Raw genomic sequence first — 16,645 nt, 5'->3', positions numbered from 1 at the left:
GAGATGTGCCAGTCCAAGCCCCCCACACTTTACTCTCCTGAACAAGTTTGTGCGACTGCACCTTTCCCAGGTAGATCCCCACACAAAGATCGCAAAATCCCTATGCAATTTTTGCACATTTACCCTAGAACAGTACATAACTTGCATCACATACCATAATTTAGCCACAAAAAACATGTTACACACGGTAGCCCTCGCAAACATGGAGAGATAATTAGCCGTCCAAGCATTCGCCTTTTCACGTAAGAAGTCTGCTTGTTGCTGCCAGTAGTCATTATTATTTTTGTAGTACTGAAGTGGCACACCGAGGTACTTCACAGGCATCCTCTGCCACACGACGTTGGCAAAAATGTCCGGCGTCGACGGCCACACTCCGTGCCAAAATCCCAGGCACTTTCCCCAGTTTACCCGACTTCCTGTAACGTCGCTGAAAATTTTGACAGCTCTAATAGATTCTTCGATGCTTTCGTAATCAATACAACAGACTGCAACATCATCGGCATACGCAAGCAATTTCACCTCTGACGAATGTAAACGAAAACCGTTAATGGCATTATTTTCAAGTATTGACAGACATAACGTTTCAATGTAAATGCAGAACAAAAGTGGAGTGATGGGGCAGCCCTGGCGAACGGAACGCTGGATTTTTATGGGGGCCCCCAATGCCTTGTTAATAATTAGTCTGGTAGAGCAATTCAGATACGCCAGAGCTACACCGTCCATGATGATGGACCCGACATTAATGTGTTCTAATATGGTAAACAAAATAACATGCGCTACACAATCAAATGCCTTCTCCAGGTACAACTGGAGTATGGCCACACATGCTTCCAGGGAATCGCAACACTCTAGAACGGACCGCATCTTGTGAACATTCGTAGCTATAGTGCGACCCTTAATTCCACATGTTTGGTGCGGACCGACTATGTCTTTAATAACTGTCTGAAGTCTGGCAGCTAGAACTTTCATTAAAACCTTGTAGTCCACATTTGTGAGTGCTATTGGTCTATATGATGTTACTTGCTTCAGCTTGTCCTCATCCTCTGACTTCGGAATCAGCACCGTGTGGAATTCACTGAACGACGGTGGTAATACCTTTCCTTCGTACGCTTCGTTGAAAACTGCTACGAGCACTTCTGACAATTCCTTTTTAAATCGCTTGTACCACGCAGCGCAAAGCCCATCAGGGCCAGGCGATTTGCCGGGATTCAAGTTATCAATCGCGCGTTCCACTTCAAAAACAGTTATCGGTGCTTCTAATGCAGCTTTCGTTTCATCACTCAGTTGGGGCATGCGTGCTAAAAACTTCGTTATAAAGCGTTCCAGGTCTACCTGCCTATGTGCAAATAGATTCTCATAGTGCTGAAAGAACACACGTGCTATGCTATCGGTACCTGTGACTTCGTGACCGCCCGCTTCGATCACGTCAATCTGATTGCGTCGTGCGTGCGCCTTTTCCAGTCCAAGCGCCCTTTTTGTGGGTGTCTCCCCCACAGCAAAGGACTCGGCTCTAGCACGAACAATCGCGCCGGGATAACGCTCCTCGTCATGCAGTTCAAGTTGCTGTTTGATATTCCGTATATCACTTTTGAATGCTCCCGGCTCTTGGCACTCCAGTTCTGTTAACTTTTCCAAGGTTGTTCTTCGTTCTTTTTCTTTCTTTTTTGCTTCATAATTTAGTGTGACGGTACGATCGATGGCTTTCATTTTAATCCGCTGTTTAAACACTTCCCATCGCTCTGCAAATTTACCTTCTCCGTTCACAAGAGTTTCTGCGATGCACTCCAACACCTCTGCTACGAAACTTTCATCAGTGGTCAGTTTCGAATTCATTTTCCACAGTTCCCAAGATAATCTGCAACCTTTTGTCTTTCTTCCTATGTCACATTTAACTAGACAATGATCGGTGAAGGAAATAGGACAGACATTGTAACTGTTGCACATCGGTATTGCTGCAAGCGACACGTAAATGCGATCTAAACGCGCATGGCTGTTTCCCTGAAAGTGCGTGAAACGCACATCTCGCGTCCCCATCATGCAGTCAGCCACGTCCTCCAATTCCCATTCAGTAATTATCTCGGCCAAAATGTCCCGACCTTTATCGCTCTTTAGGCCTCGATTTGACCTATCTCTGGCATTGAGAACACAATTAAAATCACCTAACAGTACCATATGCTTATCAGAAGACATGTGCTCATTTAACTTTGAGAAAAAAAGCGACCGATCTTCTGACACATTTGGCGCATAAATACACACCACACGCCATTCAAGTCCACTCAATACAAAATCGCACGAAACTAACCGGCCGGATGAACATGAAAAAATACGTTGCACCGCGAGACCCGATAATTTCTTGACAAACAATACGCAACCCGCCGACGCCCCTATGGCGTGGCTCACTATCGGGTAATACCGCGACGTAAACCGCTGCACCATGCTCCGTGTCTCCTCGTCACCATCCACTTTTCTCTCTTGCACTGCTAACACGTCAAGGTCATGGTCCACCAGGAGCCTGAACACTTGGCTCTGCTTTCGCTTGGCGGCCAGACCTCGAACGTTTAGCGTCGCCAATCTAAGCGTCGGGTTGGTAGCCATGGCTGTCTAGTGAAAAGAGATTGGGCCCGGAGCATGGTGCTTACCTTTAGCGTCTAGCGCTCCGCTAGACGCCCCCAGGTCCACCTTGTGGACCGGTGCCACTGGAGAGCGGTGGTGGCTTGTTCTCAGTCTTTTTTTACGCTGTATTAATGTTGGGACGTGGCTTGTAGCTGCTGCGCATGCCCACAGAAGTCTTCGAAGGCGGCCCGTCCTCGCTACTTCCTTGGTTCGCTGCGTTGCTGCCTGCAGGCTGTTCAAGAGGACGTTTGACAGGGGCTCCGACGTTGCTGCCCGTTGCGTCGTTCTTTTCCGACGGGTCTTCCACTGTCTGCATTGGCACACATGCATCCGCTGAGTTGCTTGTGCTTTCTTCCTTAGTCTTGTTCGCTGTATCTTCTGCCCCTCCATCGGTAGCCTTGTTATCCACTGGTGCCACCGCCTCGACAGCCGGTGAAAGCGAACAGGCTGCCATACTTGGGGTTGCCTGGTCTCCTGCCCCTTTTGCCGCGTGCTCGGCCTCGGCCACATCCATCACCAATTCCGCGGCGTCGTCACCCTCGGCCGGCCCGGTCGCAGAAGCGTACGTGCGTATGCACTGGTCTTCCCAGTGACCAAACCTGCGGCATTGCGAGCACCGAGGGACCTTGCACTCCCGACGTACTATCGTGAGCAATATGAGCTCGAACACGCGAGCGCGTGGAAAATAGCCTCGAACCCTACATCGGCCGATTTGCAGCGGCCGCTTTTGGAAACAAATTGGAAAGGGCGCCGCGCTTCCACTGGCTGTTCACACTCCCGCCTCGATATCATTGCTGCAAAACAGTAGCTTGTAGCATGTCACTGGCCGCTAGCGGTGATATCAATTCACATCAACGCGCACAGCTACATCAAATGACCCATCAGGCTATGCAGCTGCTGAGGTATCGGCTGTGACGTAGACTGCCATAATGCACAGGTCATGCTTGTATTAAATCTAGGCGGTGTTAGCTGAGCGTTCGGATACGCCACTTTTATCATTTATTTATTTATTTATTTATTTTGTACGCTAGCGAAGCGGGAGTGCCAACAGTTAGCGGAAGAGCGCCCCTCCTTTCCCCTCCGGTTTCGGCAGCGCCATCCACGTATGACGCTATCTAGGTTTTGAGGCTATTTTCCACGCGCTCCCGTGTTCGAGCTCATATTGCTTACGATAGTACATGACCAGAGCCTTGGCAGCGCAAGCACTGCATTGGGCGGACAGGCACGGCAACAAGGGCTAGTTCACCTGCGACCCTGATTTGGTGTGGGAGGTATTCCAGCTTCACGCCGCTCTTGAGCTTGAGCAACACGGAGCGGGTAGTCGTCCCCTTGCCGCTGATTCCTTGTACCCGTCATCGCTCTCAGGTGACCTGAACGACCTTTCCAAAGGCCGCCAGCGCCGTTCTTACATCTTCATCAGCCACACCATGTATTAGCCAATGAAGACGCAGCCGTACCTGCTGGTCTTGTGGGTCAACCACGATGCAGCGCCGCCCCTTTACCTTGAGCTCCTTGACGTCCAGCAGCCGTTTCGTGGCGTCTGCGTTGTTCATGGTCACCGCCCAGACGTGGTTGATCTGGTAAGCCCCAAGGGCAAGCACCTCCGGCAGCAGTCCTGTTGGGCCGAGAGCGTCCCGAAAATCCTCAGCTCTGTAGGGTCTGGCTCGCACGTCACCGTGCAAAAATACGGTGTTCAACACCACGCGTCCTTTTGGCAGGGGAGGCAAAATAATCTGATAGCCTGTGTCGTCTTCGCAGTTCACCCTGTTTCCGCGGCCAACTAGGGCCGCTGTCGCCGCTCCATTGGAGCCCATGACTCTGCTGACCGTTCAGCTCGGCTGCCGGAAGCAGAATGACCGACTGAGCTAGCCGGGCTCTGCCTTCGTTCGCTCCTACACACATTTATATGATCACGTTAGCGGCGCAACAGTAAAACATTGTTTTTCGCGGATCTAAAATACCAAAGAATGGCTTCAACAAATGCAGCCCTTATCAGTGCAAAACAATTATGAAGTAGCAAAAGCATCCGCCCATCGTGGGGCTCGAACCCACGACCCTGAGATTAAGAGTCTCAAGCTCTACCGACTGAGCTAGCCGGGCTCTGCCTTCGTTCGCTCCTACACACATTTATATGATCACGTTAGCGGCGCAACAGTAAAACATTTTTTTTTCGCGGATCTAAAATAAAAAAGAATTGCTTCAACAAATGCAGCCCTTATCAGTGCAAAACAATTATGAAGTAGCAAAAGCATCCGCCCAACGTGGGGCTCGAACCCACGACCCTGAGATTAAGAGTCTCATGCTCTACCGACTGAGCTAGACGGGCTTTTTTTTATGAACCTTGTTTTATTCACACACACAAATACACATACACATGTAAAAGTACGCTGGCCTACTTGGGCCACCGTAGCAAGCTAAAATTCTTTGAACTTCACCAATTCATCAAGGACATCCAACCAATCAGGCGGTTCCGTCTGTACACGAAATATTTCACGTATGAAAACAATACTTTCAACAAAATTTTCTCGGGTTGACCGCAGGTTTACATCAGCATGCGTTACCGCCATCCGTGTTTTCCAAAGACTATGGAGGCCTAAGAGCATAATCATATCATATGGGAACTCTTGATCACTGTCTACCGGCAGAAGCGTATACCCTGCGGTGTTATCGGCAGTTCCTTTTTAAGCGTTCTTTGCAAGACGTCCCAGTAAAATACGGCATCCCAGCACTCAATAAATGCGTGCTCAATGGTCTCGGGTTTCTTACAGATTACACAGTTTGTCGTCCAGGGCACGAATATTCCTTTGTCGGCCAACCATGTTTTCACAGGAAGGGTAGATGTATGCAACTTGAAGAAAAAAGATTTTGCATTCGCTCTCACTGGCATCCTTTTAACTCTTTTTAACACATCTTGCCCAGGGCTTCCATAGTATTTCATTCTGTACATAGGCACTGGCAGCATAACTTCAATTAAATCTTTGTAAAGTTTCTTTCTTGTCACTGTGCTCAGATATTGCATTGAAAATCGAGCTTTTAGTATTCGGAAGGAAGTTGCTACATCCCGCACGTAGCCTTTAACCCCACAGTTTACAGGCGTTGCACTTGACACAATAATTTCAGGAAGAACATCCTTCAAGCGAACCTGAAGCATCGTACGCAAAAATAAGTCACTTTGGTCACGCAAGAAGACAAAGCGAGAAACAATCTGTCGTAAGAACAAATGCGACAGTCCAAGTCCCCCATCTCGAACAGGACGAAACAAGTGTGTTCGACTGACCCTATCCCAAGTGGAACCCCAAATAAAAACAGCAAACACTCTGTGAATTTTCTGTACGTTCACACGTGTCATGGACAAAAATTGGAGAACATACCACACTTTGGCAATTAAAAATAAATTACAAACAGTTGCCCTTGCAAACATCGATAAATCGCGACCTTGCCATCCTCCGGTTTTCTCTTTTAGACGCGACGTCTCATCTTCCCAGTATTGTGCAGTGCTATTGTAGTGCTCAAGAGGCACACCCAGATATTTCGAAGGAGACACAGTCCACTGTAAATTTGCGAAGACAGCTGGCGTGACATCCCAGCTTCCATGCCAAAAGCCGATACTCTTGTCCCAGTTGATCTCGCAGCCGGTTTGTCCGCAAAATCTATGAGTCTCGCTTATTGCCTCCTGCACACTTTCCCTATCCGCACAAAATATTGCCACATCGTCAGCATAAGCAAGCACTTTAACATGTGACGATTCAAGCTTATAGCCATTAATCCTTTTATTGCTTATTAGAGATAAACAGAATGGCTCTAAGTAAATTGCAAAGAGCAAAGGGGACAATGGACAACCTTGCCTTACTGATGATCTGATCTTAATACTATCAGTTAGTTTCTTGTTCACCACAATGTTTATAATACAGTCACTGTACACCATCTTTAAACCATCGAGTATCACAGTGCCTATGTTTGCATGTTCAAGAATGCTGAAAAGAACTTCATGCGACACACGGTCAAATGCTTTTGCTAAGTCGAGCTGCAACATAGCTACTCGATCGTCAAAAATGTCACAACACTCGAGAATACTGCGGGCTACATGCACATTTGTACAGATAGAGCGTCCTTTTATGCCACATGTCTGGTGTGGTCCAACAAGTTTGATGACACTCTGCAGTCGCTTTGCCAACACTTTTGTGTAAACTTTGTAGTCCGTGTTTGTGAGCGTTATCGGACGATACGCCCCCACAGGTAGCAGCTTAGTACGGTCATCAGATTTCGGAATCAGCACTACGTGAGCGGCGCGGAAAGAAAGCGGCATTTCTTTCGTTTCGAACGCCTCTGTGATTACTGCATGCAAAATGGGTGCCAAATCATCGGCGTAAGCTTTGTAGAACGCGGCACCGAGGCCGTCTGGCCCAGGTGTTTTCCCCAACGTTAGTTCGGTGATCGCATGTTTGATTTCATCTACGCTAATGGGTTGCTCCAAAAGCGCTCGAGTATCTTCATCTAACCTTGGCATTAAATCAAGGATCTCCGGCTCTAGCGGAGAGCTCCCGCTTCTTTTTTCACCTATTAGGTTCTGATAGTGCTCAACAAATGCTCGTTCAATTTCGTTAATGTCACTGGTAATATTGTTTTGATACGTTATCTCTCGGATTTCATTTTGTGTTGCATATCTCCTTTCGTCGCACAATGCGCGCTTATTGGGAGTTTCCCCCATTCAGAGCTTTTCAGCTCGCGCCCTTACTACTGCTGATCGATATTTTTCAACGTCGAGAGCCTCGAGCTGACCCTTAACTTCACGGATTTCTTTACAGAATTTCCCGGGATTCGCTGTTCCCATGCTGATCATAAAATCAAGCTGGCATTGCAATTCTCTTGTTTTTTCTTTTTCTTTATGACTGAGCAAAGTTCCTCTCTCGATCGCTATCAGCTTGACTTCGTTCTTGAAATGGTCCCATTCAGCCGCACGTGACTTTGCTGCTGTGCGGGTCATGCATTCAATTTTTCCTTTTACTTTTCCATTAAACAATTCGTCGTCGAGTAGTCTTACATTGAACTTCCATAACTGCCAGCTGAATTGCGTTTTCCTTTTCTTGCCACCGAGTGTGACCATAACAAGGCTGTGGTCACTAAAAGAGAGATGTTTTACTTCATAATTAGTGCACATGTTCACAAAGTCAACCGAGGCATACACTCTGTCGAGCCGCGCGCTACTTCCGCGCTGGAAGTGCGTGAACACGGGCCGATTTCCATTCGAAAGAAGCCATCCCATGTCGTCCAAATCATTTTCGTGCATTAACGCCCGCAGTGCATTTGCACTTTTATCGCGACCAGACACATTCTTAGCTCTGTCTTCGGCCATCAAAACACAATTGAAATCGCCAAGCATGACAATACGCTTCAAACACTTCAAGTAACGCTCGATTTTTCCGAAAAAGTCTACGCGATCGTTCTCGTTATTAGGTGCATAAACACATATCACTCTCCAAGGCTGGCCGGAAAAATAAAAGTCGACAATTAGCAATCGTCCTGCTTCAGAAACAACAATGCTCACATCCGAAATGTCAAGGTTATTGCGGATGAAGATCGCGCATCCACCGGATGTTCCCACAGCATGACAAATACAAACATTGTAGCGCGTTCGAAAGGTTTCCACCATGCAGTCCGTCTGCTCCTCACTTTCGATTTTAGTTTCTTGCACTGCGACAAGATCCAACTCATTTTCTAAAAATAGTCAGCTCACTTGGTACTGCCTTCTCCGGGCAGCTAAACCCCTTACATTCAGTGTAGCTACTCGTAGCGGCTGCCCAGTTTTATCGTGCATATTTTGTGAGGAGCGAACGGGTCGCACGACGCTCACCTCTGTGCGCGACCGCACGGCAGACAGTTCACCGGGTTGGGCCAGTCCTTGCAGAATTCTTTCTGACACGCTTGCACCTTCTGCAACACAAGCTTGATGTCTCCGCTCCCCGAAGCCGTCCATGCGCGTGAAAGTCTTTCGCAGCTTGATGTGCTGGCACCCAAAAAGCGCAGACCCCGGCGCCTACTTCGGCGTCGTGTCTGCAACATGTTTGTCTGGGGGAATGTTCGGCTTCGGCCTGAATGACGGCCGTCGGCCCAGTGCCGCTTTAGCAGGCGGCTCCTCGGCATTCAGGCCACCATTCGGGTCGTCAAGTTTCACTGTCTCGATGTGCGCCCGCTTACTCGACGACGTAGTCGCATCTGTCTCCATTGCGCTCAGCGCGTTGGAGTCAGTCACTGCAGCTGAGTCTTCCTTGGCTTCTTTTGACAGGTGCAGCCTGTCCTTTTCCGGGTCAGACTGCTTTTCTTGCGGTGCCGGCTGCTCGCATGGTACGGACATCACGGCCAGCTGCAAGGGGGCGGGTGCTGTGGGCGTTACTTGCGGTTTAACCTTCTCACTTTCAGCGGCTGCCGCGTCCTCAGCCACCGCCTCGTCCATGACAAGCTCAGAGGAATCTGGATTCTTCAACGGCCCTGTGACGTTTGCGTATGTAGGCGTGCACTGACTTTCATCATGGCCAAAACGCCTGCAACGCGAGCATCGGGGCACCCGGCACTCCCGGCGAACGTGGCCTTTTCCTTGGCAGCGCAAGCAAAGTGGTGGCCTTCCAGGCACCACTAATAAAGCTGGCTCTCCCGCGACTCGAAGCTGATGCGGGATATCTTCACTTGTAACGCCCGGCTTCAACTTGAGGTTCACCAGACGCGTTGTGGAGCCCTTGTCTGTGACGCCCTGTGCACGCCAGCGCTCTCGGGAAACTTCCGTAACTTCACCGTACGGCGTTAGAGCCTCACGTATGTCTTCTTCGTTGACATTATAGAGCACCCAGTGCATTTTAAGGCGTAGGTCCTGGTTTTTCGGGTCAACGACTAGACAGCGCCTGCTCTTGACAGTAATTGTTGCAGATCTTAACAACTTCTTGATTGCTTCTGAGCTCTTCAGTGTTACGGCCCACACATGATTCATCTGGAAAGCTCCCAAGGCGACAACCTCGGGGAGCATTTCCAGGCTGGCCAGGGCATCCCGGAAGTCTTCGACTCTGTACGGCCGAGCACGGATATCACCATGCAAAAAAACTGTATTAAGAACAATCCGACCTTTTGGCAGATGGGGCAGCATCACTTGATAATCCTGGTTGTCTTCATGAATGTTCCTGTTTCCGCGGCCAAGATGGGCCGCTGAGACCGCTCCTTCGGAGCACATGATGGCACGTCCGTTCGCCTCGACGTCCGGAAGTGGAATCAGCTAGCCGCGCTCTGCCTTCGTTCGCTCCTACACACATTTATATGATCACGTTAGCGGCGCAACAGTAAAACATTTTTTTTCGCGGATCTAAAATACAAAACGATTGCTTCAGCAAATGCCACCCTTATCAGTGCAAAACAATTATGAAGTAGCAAAAGCATCCGCCCAACGTGGGGCTCGAACCCACGACCCTGAGATTAAGAGTGTCATGCTCTACCGACTGAGCTAGCCGGGCTTTTTTTTTTATTTATTGCCGGTCTTTGACAATGTACAGAGCACACACTAGAGAACAATATCACAAAAATAACTACAAAACATATTGAAAAACACAAAAGCCACCTGTCCTACATGGACTGGCGTTGTCTAACTAAAATTGTTTTAAAGCTGTCAAAGGTTCTAGCCTCGACAGCCAATCGGGTACACAATCTTGTGTTTTCTTTATTGCAATAAAGCGAGACATACTCTATCGAAAATAAATACGTGCAGGCCTAGCGTCTGGGTCGCAATGGTACCCAGCCATCCTTGCCCGCCATAAACAGTGGAGGCCCTGGAGCATTATTAAATCGTATGGAACTCCGTCCTCGTTGTTTATCGCTAGGTACCTTATCCCATGCGGACTCAATGGAAAATCCTTCTTCATTGTCCGTTTTAGGCCGTCCCAGAAGTAGACACCTTCCCAGCAATGCAAGAACACATGATCTGTGGTTTCAGGTTGCTTGCAGATCAAGCAATATGAGCCCCATGGTACAAGGAAGCCACGTTCTTCCATGAATGTTTTCACTGACAGTGTTCCTGAGTGTAGCCTAAAAAAGAATGTTTTTACCCCAGTAGGCACCTCCATTCTTTTCACCCGTTTAAGGACATCCTGTCCTGGTCCTCCACTGTATACCGCTCTGTACAATGGCACTGGGAATACAATATCGCATACATCTCTATATAACGTCTTTCTTTTCACGCCAGATAAATAATCGAAAGAAAAACGCACAGAAAGAAAGCGCACACTATCAACAACTTCTTTTAGATAGCCGCGAATCGTTCCTGATATACTGTTGGTACTAACAATGAGGGCCGGCAAAGCGGCTCTTAACCTGAGCTGTAATACCGTACGCAGAAATGGCTCGCGCACATCCCGAAAAAACAAAAATCTATTGACAAGCTGTCGTACAAAAAGGTGCGCCAAGCCCAGCCCCCCTTCCTTCACCCGCCTGAACAGGTTTGTTCGGCTACATCTTTCCCAGTTGGAGTCCCAGATAAAAACGGCGAACACTCTGTGCAACCTTTGCACATTTACCCTTGAACAAAACAATGTCTGCATGACGTACCACAACTTCGTAATGAAAAACATATTACATACAGTTGCCCTTGCGAAAATGGACAGGTTGATGCCTTTCCACCTGTCTGCTTTTCCTCTTGTTTCTTTTATTTGGTTCGTCCAGTATCCCTCGCTATGTTTGTAACTGTCCATGGGAACACCGAGATACTTGGTAGGGGTTTTTACCCATCTCACATTCGCAATGTTGTCCGGCGCCAAAGACCCCTCTCCGTGCCACAAACCGAGGGACTTACCCCAGTTCACTTTACTGCCCGTCACATCACAAAACTGCTTCACAACGCGTATCGTTTCTGTTACTCTTTCTCTGTTTGTACAACACACGGCTATGTCATCTGCATATGCAAGGAGCTTGACTTCTGTGGCTGCCAAGCTATAACCTCGTATTTGCTCGTTCTCAATTATTGCCAAACACATCGTTTCTATGTAAATTGCAAACAAAAGAGGACTGAGGGGGCAGCCTTGACGCACAGAACGCATGACGTTAATGGGGGCCCCCAATGATTTATTCACAATTAAGCGTGTTGTGCAGTTCTGATACGCCAACGCCACTCCCTCAGTGACGATGGCACCTACATTAACGTGATCCAGAATGGCAAACAAAATATCATGAGACACACAGTCAAACGCTTCCTCTAGGTCCAGCTGAAGCACTACGACACCGTCGTACGTTACGTCACAGCACTCGAGCACGCACCGCATCGTGTGAATATTCGAAAAAATTGACCTCCCTTTGATCCCACACGTTTGGTGGTCTGCGACTATTTCTTTGATGACTCTTTGCAGTCTGGCTGCCAACACCTTCATGAAAATCTTATAGTCGACATTGGTTAAAGATATCGGCCTATAAGATGTCACGAGCCTAAGTTTCTCCGCTTTGTCACTCTTAGGTATCAAGATGGTATGCGCTTTACCAAAAGAAGGCGGCAAAGCTTTGTTCACATACGCGGCGTTAAACAGGTCTGTTAGCAGGGGCGACAGTTCTTTCTTGAAGGCTTTATAAAAACACGCGCTCAGACCGTCAGGTCCGGGTGATTTGCCACTGTTCAAATCATTTATTGCTTTTTCGACTTCGTGTTCTCTTATATTCCCTTCTAATCGGTCCTTCGTGTCGTCACTCAGTCGCGGCATGCGACCGAGAAAGACCCTTTTGAACTCATCTACATTGGCATCTTGAAATGCAAACAGCGACTGGTAATAGTCTAAAATTGCTCGGCCTATGCTCTTATTATCGTCGACAAGTGTGCCGTTCCACAATATATTATCGACATGATTACGTCGACCATGAGCTTTTTCAAGTCCAAGCGCCCTTTTGGTGGGCGTCTCCCCCTCTACTAATGCATTTGCTCTTGCGCGCACAATCGCGCCTTGATAGCGTTCTTTGTCCAACTGCTCAATGTTTTCTTTGATGGTTCGCATATCTTGCTTGTACTGCCCTGGCTCTTTGCATTCCAGCGCTATCAGCTGCTTAAGTATCTTTCGTAAGTCTCTTTCTTTCATCTCCCTCTCAAACTTTAAGCAGCTCGATCTTTCTATTGCTTTCATTTTTACCTTCTGTTTGAACCATTCCCATTTCTCTGCTATGGTTTCAGTACTTTCATCGCATACTTCCATAACGGCCTCGTGTATTGCCTCTACAAATGGCTCGTCCTTTAGTAGTAAGGCATTCATTTTCCATAGGTCCCAGTTAAAAGATTCACTCTTCTTCTTCATACCTATGTTACACTTCACCAAGCAGTGATCTGAGAACGACACAGGTGCAACAGAATAACTGTGGCACTTTGGAATCATGTCCTGTGACATGTACAAACGGTCTAACCGCGCATGACTACTTCCTTGAAATCGCGTATACATCACTTCCCGCTCTCCCTCCAGACACTGGCATACATCGTCTAGTTCATTTTCGCTAATGAGCTTAGACAATATATGACTGCTTTTATCGCGGATACCGCCATTATTGGATCGGTCCCGAGCACTCAAAACACAGTTGAAATCTCCCAACAAAAGCATGCACTTTTCACTGCTAATATACTGAACAAGATTCGAAAAAATAATGCCCGTTCTTCTACACCATTTGGCGCATATATGCATATAACTCGAAATTGAACTTCACAAAAAACAAAGTCGCAAAATACAATCCTTCCGGATTGACATGAAAACACACTCTGTACTATAAGGTTTGGCAACTTCTTAACAAACAGGACGCATCCGGCGGACGTCCCTACCGCGTGGCTCACGACCGCGTAATATCTAGTCGTGAAACGCCGCACCATGCTCCCGGTCTCCTCCTCGCCGTCTACCTTGGTCTCCTGGACAGCTAGAACGTCTATGTCGTGGTCAGTGACCAACCGTAGGACTTGACTTTGCCTACGGCTAGCCGCCAAGCCTCGCACGTTTAGGGTGGCAATACTGAGAGACGGTTCAGGTGCCATGCTGTACTAAAGAATGAAGTAGGCCCGGAGCATGGTGCTTACCCCTCACGACTAGCCCTCGGCTAGCCGTCTCCGGAACCTTCCTGCTTACCGGCGTTGTTCGGGGGAGGTGCTTTGTCGCCAGGCGTTCTCTCCGGCGGGATGTTGGGCTTTGGCTTGAAGCCCATTCGCCTCCCAAGAGGCGTCTTTGTCGGCGGTCCCTCGTTGGAGCTCGTTGCACCCTCATCTCGGTCCTTCGTCTCGTCGTGGGTGCGCTTGACTGGAGCGGGAGTCGTAGTCCGGTCGTCGTCGTTGACGGCCTCGTCCTGTTGCATTGCCTTCGTGTCGTCGATGGGTGCATCTCCACTAACGCCCCCCGTCGCCTGATCTCCTGTAGTCGCGACTTGTTCCGACGCACTCGGCATCGCAGCGGCCTCAGCCTCCTTGCCGTCTGCGTTCCTGGTCAACGAAGCACCGCTCGTTGCCAGTGGCACCGGGTCTCCGGCTCCTTTGGCAGCGTCCTCCGCCTCCACCACGTCCATGACGTGCTCCGCCGCAACGTCAGTCGCAGCCGGGCCCGTCACGGCGGCGTATGATTTCACGCAATCAGCGTCCTCGTGGCCGAAACGTTTGCACCGTGAACAGCGGGGACTTTACATTCCCGGCGGACGTGTCCCGTGCCCTGGCAACGCAAGCACTGCATAGGCCGGCCGGGAACAACTACTAAGGCCAACTCTCCGCCGACGCGGACCTGATGAGGAAGGTCCTCCACTTTGACGCCGCTCTTCAGCTTGAGCAGCACGGTCCTGGTGGTTGACGTCTTGTCCCGCATGCCTTGGACGCGCCACCTTTCCCGGCTTACCTCCTCCACCTTGCCGAAAGCCGCGAACGCAGTCCGGATGTCCTCGTCTGCCACGCCGTACAGTAGCCAGTTAAGCCTAAGCTTCACCTGCTGGTCCTGTGGGTCGACGATAACGCACCGTCGTCCCTTCACCTGCAGTTCCTTGTGGGCTATCAGCCGTTTCATGGCGGTTGCATCCGTGAGGGTCACCGCCCAGACGTGGTTTATCTGGTACGCCCCTATGCACACCACCTCCGGTAGCAAGCCCGTCGGCAGCAGGGCGTCCCTAAAATCCTCGACCTTGTAGGGTCTGGCACGCACATCCCCGTGCAAAAACACGGTGTTAATCGCCACTCGTCCTTTTGGCAATTGAGGCAGAATAAACGGGTATTCCTTATCGTCGTTAGTCCTGTTGCCGCGGCCAAAAGTGACCGCTGTCGCTGCCTTGAAGAGGCCATGATTCCACGAACCGTCACGCTCGGTGGCTGGAAGCAGAATGACTGAGCTAGCCGGGCTCTGCCTTCGTTCGCTCCTACACACATTTATATGATCACGTTAGCGGCGCAACAGTAAAACATTTTTTTTTCGCGGATCTAAAATACAAAAGAATTGCTTCAACAAATGCAGCCCTTATCAGTGCAAAACAATTATGAAGTAGCAAAAGCATCCGCCCAACGTGGGGCTCGAACCCACGACCCTGAGATTAAGAGTCTCATGCTCTACCGACTGAGCTAGCCGGGCTCTGCCTTCGTTCGCTCCTACACACATTTATATGATCACGTTAGCGGCGCAACAGTAAAACATTTTTTTTTCGCGGATCTAAAATACAAAACGATTGCTTCAACAAATGCCACCCTTATCATTGCAAAACAATTATGAAGTATCAAAAGCATCCGCCCAACGTGGGGCTCGAACCCACGACCCTGAGATTAAGAGTCTCATGCTCTACCGACTGAGCTAGCCGGGCTCTGCCTTCGTTCGCTCCTACACACATTTATATGATCACGTTAGCGGCGCAACAGTAAAACATTTTTTTTTCGCGGATCTAAAATACAAAAGAATTGCTTCAACAAATGCAGCCCTTATCAGTGCAAAACAATTATGAAGTATCAAAAGCATCCGCCCAACGTGGGGCTCGAACCCACGACCCTGAGATTAAGAGTCTCATGCTCTACCGACTGAGCTAGCCGGGCTCTGCCTTCGTTCGCTCCTACACACATTTATATGATCACGTTAGCGGCGCAACAGTAAAACATTTTTTTTCGCGGATCTAAAATACAAAAGAATTGCTTCAACAAATGCAGCCCTTATCAGTGCAAAACAATTATGAAGTATCAAAAGCATCCGCCCAACGTGGGGCTCGAACCCACGACCCTGAGATTAAGAGTCTCATGCTCTACCGACTGAGCTAGCCGGGCTCTGCCTTCGTTCGCTCCTACACACATTTATATGATCACGTTAGCGGCGCAACAGTAAAACATTTTTTTTTCGCGGATCTAAAATACAAAAGAATTGCTTCAACAAATGCAGCCCTTATCAGTGCAAAACAATTATGAAGTAGCAAAAGCATCCGCCCAACGTGGGGCTCGAACCCACGACCCTGAGATTAAGAGTCTCATGCTCTACCGACTGAGCTAGCCGGGCTCTGCCTTCCTTCGCTCCTACACACATTTATATGATCACGCTAGCGGCGCAACAGTAAAACATTGCCTTTTTTTCGCGGATCTAAAATACAAAAGAATTGCTTCAACAAATGCCACCCTTATCATTGCAAAACAATTATGAAGTATCAAAAGCATCCGCCCAACGTGGGGCTCGAACCCACGACCCTGAGATTAAGAGTCTCATGCTCTACCGACTGAGCTAGCCGGGCTCTGCCTTCGTTCGCTCCTACACACATTTATATGATCACGTTAGCGGCGCAACAGTAAAACATTTTTTTTTTCGCGGATCTAAAATACAAAAGAATTGCTTCAACAAATGCCACCCTTATCATTGCAAAACAATTATGAAGTATCAAAAGCATCCGCCCAACGTGGGGCTCGAACCCACGACCCTGAGATTAAGAGTCTCATGCTCTACCGACTGAGCTAGCCGGGCTCTGCCTTCGTTCGCTCCTACACACATTTATATGATCACGTTAGCGGCGCAACAGTAAAACATTTTTTTTTCGCGGATCTAAAATACAAAAG

The 16,645-nt window shown here is 48.8% G+C and overlaps 10 non-coding genes across 10 annotated transcripts; all 10 read right to left on the bottom strand.

Annotated features, from left to right (window-relative positions):
• Nucleotides 1–4,640: 4,640 nt before the first annotated feature.
• On the bottom strand, nucleotides 4,641–4,713 carry Trnak-cuu (transfer RNA lysine (anticodon CUU)). The gene has a single exon. It is a non-coding gene; the product is annotated as a tRNA-Lys (tRNA).
• Nucleotides 4,714–4,866: 153 nt separating this feature from the next.
• Trnak-cuu (transfer RNA lysine (anticodon CUU)) lies at nucleotides 4,867–4,939 on the bottom strand. Its single transcript has one exon. It is a non-coding gene; the product is annotated as a tRNA-Lys (tRNA).
• A 5,094-nt stretch (nucleotides 4,940–10,033) lies between these two features.
• On the bottom strand, nucleotides 10,034–10,106 carry Trnak-cuu (transfer RNA lysine (anticodon CUU)). The gene has a single exon. It is a non-coding gene; the product is annotated as a tRNA-Lys (tRNA).
• Nucleotides 10,107–15,121: 5,015 nt separating this feature from the next.
• Nucleotides 15,122–15,194, bottom strand: Trnak-cuu (transfer RNA lysine (anticodon CUU)). The gene has a single exon. It is a non-coding gene; the product is annotated as a tRNA-Lys (tRNA).
• A 153-nt stretch (nucleotides 15,195–15,347) lies between these two features.
• On the bottom strand, nucleotides 15,348–15,420 carry Trnak-cuu (transfer RNA lysine (anticodon CUU)). The gene has a single exon. It is a non-coding gene; the product is annotated as a tRNA-Lys (tRNA).
• A 153-nt stretch (nucleotides 15,421–15,573) lies between these two features.
• Nucleotides 15,574–15,646, bottom strand: Trnak-cuu (transfer RNA lysine (anticodon CUU)). Its single transcript has one exon. It is a non-coding gene; the product is annotated as a tRNA-Lys (tRNA).
• A 152-nt stretch (nucleotides 15,647–15,798) lies between these two features.
• Trnak-cuu (transfer RNA lysine (anticodon CUU)) lies at nucleotides 15,799–15,871 on the bottom strand. The gene has a single exon. It is a non-coding gene; the product is annotated as a tRNA-Lys (tRNA).
• Nucleotides 15,872–16,024: 153 nt separating this feature from the next.
• Trnak-cuu (transfer RNA lysine (anticodon CUU)) lies at nucleotides 16,025–16,097 on the bottom strand. The gene has a single exon. It is a non-coding gene; the product is annotated as a tRNA-Lys (tRNA).
• A 156-nt stretch (nucleotides 16,098–16,253) lies between these two features.
• Nucleotides 16,254–16,326, bottom strand: Trnak-cuu (transfer RNA lysine (anticodon CUU)). Its single transcript has one exon. It is a non-coding gene; the product is annotated as a tRNA-Lys (tRNA).
• Nucleotides 16,327–16,480: 154 nt separating this feature from the next.
• On the bottom strand, nucleotides 16,481–16,553 carry Trnak-cuu (transfer RNA lysine (anticodon CUU)). The gene has a single exon. It is a non-coding gene; the product is annotated as a tRNA-Lys (tRNA).
• Between the last annotated feature and the right edge of the window lie 92 nt (nucleotides 16,554–16,645).

The sequence above is a fragment of the Dermacentor silvarum genome, chromosome 2, assembly GCF_013339745.2.
Source record: "Dermacentor silvarum isolate Dsil-2018 chromosome 2, BIME_Dsil_1.4, whole genome shotgun sequence".
Classification (NCBI taxonomy): domain Eukaryota; kingdom Metazoa; phylum Arthropoda; class Arachnida; order Ixodida; family Ixodidae; genus Dermacentor; species Dermacentor silvarum.
This window is presented reverse-complemented; position numbering and strand designations above follow the sequence as displayed.